Genomic DNA, 6,012 nt, shown 5'->3' on the forward strand with positions numbered 1-6,012 from the left:
GTGACGGCGAGGTGGAGGAGGCAACCTTGGACAACACCCTTATCAGTAGGACGAGGTCCCTGTGGCTTTTGGGAAACAAGATTGACGACACACTTGACCAGACAAGGAAGATGAAGTACTCATCTTGAAGGTGCCCCTCCAACTACTAGGAAATTTTCCTTATTCCTATTTCATTTAATCATCGTGCCTATTCGCACGTAACGATAACGAATGTTAGCGCATGGACTACTGCAATGGTCCTTTCCATGTCAGAGGTATAAGGACAGTAGTGTCCCCTCCTTGGTTGATCATCTGCTTGGACGAGGGAAAATTGGGGTAACTATGCAAGACAATTTATTATTACGAGGGCCCACGTAATAACGACTTGTAGTGCATGGAAATCCTGGTGGACTCTGCGGGTCAGGCTAATGATCACCATCCCTCCAAAAATAATCTATAGGTGTTCACACCTTCATCTGGTAGAACAACACCTAGACCATTGCTTTAGCACTTTATAAAGTAGGAAACCTGTCTTTGCCTACTACGTGTTTGACACTTCTACCCGTCTACGAGCCGATGGGAATCTGTTTCTAAGCAGGTGAAGATGGCTAACGCGCGGGAAAGATTCGGTGACGTTACACTCTCTATCACCTCTATATGCATAAACCCCACCCATTGGAAAGCATATCCGTCGTTGTGAAGCTAAAGACCTATGAAAACCAATGCAGAAGGAAAATAACTACCACTTCATATTATGAAACTTGTATGACCGAGGTGATGTAGCCTCGATTTCATTTTACTTTTCCCATTACAAACAATAAGTCAAGTTGCCAAGCCTATATGAGAGCCCAGTGGTTGCTTCCTTACTTATACATTGTTATATATATGCATGTAATATTGGGTGATTACATGTTTGCTGGTGGTAATACGTACCTCATAGGCAATTATGGAATGTTGTCTAACCTACTCCCTACCCTTTTGACAGACAGAAAGGCCAACCAAACGTGACACGGACACCATTACGTTAACGGAGGCCGAACTCAATGAGCGCATTTCCCAAGCTATAGCGCAACATGAAGCCCTCCGCTCTGAATGCAGCGGTGGCACTTCTAGAAGTAACCCTCCAACTAGCTGCACTTATAAACAGTTCCTGAACTGCAAGCCATTGAACTTTGACGGCACAGGAGGTGCCGTTGCATTTGTTCGTTGGGCATAAAAGACTGACTCCGTTCTGAGAATGAATAACTGTTCGCCCCAGCAGAGTGTTACCTTTATCTCAGGGTTGTTTATGGATGGCGCACTCTCCTGATGGAACCTTCAGGTTCAGACCCTTGGTGAAGATGCTGCTTATGCACTGAGCTGGGATGAGCTCAAGGAAATGATGGAGAAGAACTACTGTTCTAGGGCCGAAATCCAAAAGCTTGAGACCGAGTTCTGGAATTTAAAAATGGATAGGCCGAAGATCGCTGAGTATGTCCAACACTTTCATAACTTGTCTAGGGTCGTTCCCTACTTAGTCAAGCCGGAATTCAAGAGGATTGAGCGATTCATTTATGGACTTGCATCGCAAATCATGAGCATGGTTACTGCCTCAAAGCCTCAAACCATCACAAAGGCTATCGATTTGAGTGTCACGCTTACTGAAGAAGCTCTTCGTATGGGAAAATTTTCGGAATCTGAGACAAACAAGAAAGAGACTCGTGTGGAGTCTTCGGGCAATAAGAAAAGGAAGTCTTCGAACCTAAAGATGGGCACCCAAGTCAGTTATGGAAGCTCTAAAGCAAACAAAAGAAGGGAAGTGAACCCGCCCCGTGGCAGGAAGGCTTATGGAGCCACTAATAAGACCGGTGGTAAGGTATTCTTGGGGAATAAGCCGAGATACGAGGAATGCAATTTTTACCATGAAGGTCATTGTCTGAGGCCTAAGTGCAGGAAGTGTGGAAAAGAAGGGCAAAACAAGGATGCCTGTTGGGCTAATGATCCAGACGGAAGAGATAATGGTAGAATACCAGGTTGCTACAAGTGTGGTGAAGAAGGGCACCTTAGGAAAGATTGCCCTAGGAAGAACCAAGCGAGGAAAGGTCTTCACGATCGGAGCTCGTGAGGCACGCCAGGATCCAGATGCGGTTACGGGTACGTTCCCTATTAACCAACCTTATGCATCTATTTTTGATTAATACTGGCACCAACTTTAACCTTGTATGTTTAGAACTTAAGAAACTGCTTGGCCTAGTTTCGAGTAGAATAGATGTCCCGTATTCTTTAGAAATGGGTATATAGAAGGTTAGTTTAAGAAGACGAGGCGATTAAGGATTATATTTTGGGAACTCAGAAGGCCGGAGCCTTCTATTACCATTGACTCGGGAAGTCATGTTGTGGTAGTCAGCATGGATTAGATATCCAAGTATAGAGCTGAAGTCGTTCGTTACTACAAGAAAAGTGACCATTAGAGACTATATTATTGGTGACTAATATATCAGTATCAAATACATAATTTCTAGGACTGATTTATCAGTTACTAATAACATTGGGGACTGATTTCTATGCGACCTATTTTAGTGATTGATAATCAGTCGCTAATATCTTGACACTTTATTTGAGACTAAATTTCAGTCGCAAATATGTCTATGCAATTCAAAGATTTAGAGGGGAACTTATTAGCCACTAATGTTCTGGCCCAAATACATAAAAAAAATGTCCCAAATATACGGTGACTGATATTCAGTCTCTGATATGTATGAAACGTATTGGAGACTGAAAATCAGTTCCTTATATTCCTAAAATGGATTATAGTAAGAACTAAAATTCACTCTAGAACTTATTTTGTATCGAAAAGAATGGGGGCTGAAATTTAATATCAAAAAATTATTGTGGACATTATTCACGACTGATACTTAGTCTTAGAAGATATTTGTAAATGAAATAAATAAGGACTAATATTCAGTATCCAATAATTGGCTTATACTCTACTATTTTAAGAAAACGTATTAGAGACTAAAATTCAATTCTAACAATTCATATATAAGACCGTAATGGGGATCGATAACTAGTCTTAAATGGCTTTGCATGTGATTATAATACGATTTTGTCAATATAAATGTTGCATTACAATGGTCACAAGAATCTAACATAAAAGATAAACATAAATTGATATAACGTATACACATTTTGTCAACATAGCAACGATCATGACCTTATTTAACGTATTTGGTCAACATAGAAACACATTTGGTCAATATGTGTACTTATAATTATAATTGACCTTACGTATATATTTCGTATAACATATATAATTTAGTCTATATGAATTTATATACACATATATATACGTGTAAAATCAAATAAAAAGTTTATTTTACCTAATTAGGATGAGAAGGAGTTTTAACTATTCATTTTCCAAATCAATGGTTAACATGAAAATTTAGGAAAAAGAGGAGTGTAAGGTATTTGGGAAAACTCTATTTATTGACTTTCTCTCTCCACATGTAAGACTATCCACTATGGTGATTTTTTTCTTCGACTGGTTGCCATGTGGCTAATAAGACAAAAAATAAAGTCACTCTTTTAATAAAAAAATATAATAATGGTGAACAATCAATCTAGTTGTGTGCTCAACCAAGGGTTGCAACCAAAATATATAATATTTAATTGTTTTCTTCTCTTTTCTCGATTTAAAAATTAATTATAAAGCATATTTATTTAATTAAATATTGGTTTTGGTTGGGTTGTGAATGAGAGTGAAAATGAATTGGGTTAGGCTGGGTTGGGTTGGGTTGGGTTGGGTTGGGTTGGGTTGGGTTGTGTAAGTGGAAGAAATAAAAAAAAATATTTTAATGTAAAATTGGGTTGGTTTGGTTGGGCATATTTAACCATCATTTTTTAAATGTTCATAACTTTTTAATACAACAATAATTTTTCATAAAAATTTCTCTATAAAATCGAGCGTCTTTTTATCTTTAATTTGAGTACTATATTGCTATATAAAATATGAAGACTAAAAAAACCCACAAAAATGTGTTGTATTTCTATGTTGTATAACATTTTTTATGCTGAATTTTTGTATTACATTTTTGTGCTATATTTTTTGTATTGAAATTTTTTTGTATTATAATTTTTTTCTGAATTTTTTATGCTATATTTTTTATATTGAAACTTTTTGTCTTATAATTTTTTCTGAATTTTTGTTGTATTTTTTAAAAAACAAAAGGGGTGTCACATGTCATATTTATAAGGAGCAAAATGTTTTAGTACTAAAATGTCATTCCTTCCTACTTATAAGAAGTGTCACATGTCATCATCACAATCCTTTTTAGGCTACTTAGATAAAATCCACTTTTTAGTGGATCATTCCCCTATTATACATATTATTAGTTCCCAATTATATAACATATATAATTTGGTCTATATGAATTTATATACACATATTATTACTTTTTACGACTATTTTTTTTTTAATTTTACCAATTAACATGCAACAATGTGTGTGTGGTTCAACGTAGAGATGAGCTCGGTACAAACCGGTAACGAGTGTGTGGTTCAACGCAGCGATGAGCTCGGTACCAACTATTACCGAAAATTCTAAAAATGGGTATCGGTATCGAAAATACCGGGTACGGTACAGTACCGCTACGAATCGTATTTAATGGTAAAAACAGGTACCGAAAACGCAATTTGTTGGTACTGAAAATCAAGTCGGTTTGGGAAATTCGGTACCGGTACTCGGTACCATTTGCTCATCCCTAATTCAACGTTTTACACATATTTTTTTCTAGTTTAACGGCTCTGTCGCAAGGCGCGGGTCGTATATCAACTTAATTATTGTTTATATATTTTTTACGTTTCGCGTGTGTGTTTCAACCTTTTTACGTCTATTTTCGTTGGGTTTTATTTTTTCGGTGCTCGTTGGCATTGGTGTGGTGTTGGTACTTGCTACTACTTGGTACAAATTTAAGCCCCGAACGCAACGCAAGAGGCTTAATAATAATTACTTAGAATTTGTAGAATTCTTCTATAAAACACAATCTTGTATGTTATATAAGTTTTAAATTTATTTTATATAAATGTATATAAATATCAAAGAATTTTTTTATAGGTTCCTCCTAAAATATAAACAGATAAAATCATTGAAGTTATCCCGCTCATTTTTACCCTTTTCCTCAAAAATTCGAATTCCCGCTCGTTCTCAAAAAGCAAAATTGAAAATTTCAAATACACATCCTTCTATCTCTCCTTTTCTATCGATCTCAAACCCCCCCCCCCCCTGCGTCTCGACTCAGAGGTTAGATCTCCATGGCGTGTTGCTTCCACCATTCTAAGAATAATCGTTGCAACAACTCCGTTATGGATGTCTATGGGATTATAAGAATCGATCTGATTGTTATCGTCACAAACACTCCTTCATAAACAGATTTACCTCCTCTCTCTCTCTGTTTCTCCTGAATTCCCGGGAAACATAACATGCTTTTACAAAATTTTAGTTATTTGGGTTCAACTTTATCTAGCATTAGTTAACTTTTTGTTCTTGATTCATCATGCACTCCATGGCATATATTTGACTAAATGTCTTAATGAAATTTCATACAATTCCAGGCATATATTTGTGCTTGTTTAATGATTCCTAAGGTTAATATTCCTTTTCACATCATTAGTTTGAATATATTTTAATATCAACACATGAAGTAAATTTAATTCTACATTAGACTTTGTGTTTTTGTAAATTGTAATATGCATCATTTACTAATGACTATAATGCATCATGTAATCAGGTAACTTGGAGCACCAATGGAACCGAACACGCCAATGACAAAACTAAGGAAGGCGGAAAATGGGAAGAATTCATGACACCCACAACAAAACACATGTAGACAATGACTTTGAAGTATCATATCATCTTCATCTTGGTTGTTTTTGTTAGTTTATGTTTTAGAACTCGCAAGTTATAGATCTTTACATTTTTTATTTTATTTTTTCACATGTATTGTTCTATCTAAGCACATTTCCTCCATATATTGTGAGTTCATAGAAATTTGTAAA

General features: G+C 36.1%; 1 long non-coding RNA gene across 1 annotated transcript; it reads left to right on the plus strand.

Moving 5' to 3' along the window:
* The first annotated feature begins 5,202 nt into the window (after positions 1-5,202).
* On the plus strand, positions 5,203-6,012 carry LOC110915983. The gene is made up of 2 exons (XR_002579408.2): positions 5,203-5,601; positions 5,745-6,012. It is a non-coding gene; the product is annotated as an uncharacterized LOC110915983 (long non-coding RNA).

The sequence above is a fragment of the Helianthus annuus genome, chromosome 16, assembly GCF_002127325.2.
Source record: "Helianthus annuus cultivar XRQ/B chromosome 16, HanXRQr2.0-SUNRISE, whole genome shotgun sequence".
Classification (NCBI taxonomy): domain Eukaryota; kingdom Viridiplantae; phylum Streptophyta; class Magnoliopsida; order Asterales; family Asteraceae; genus Helianthus; species Helianthus annuus.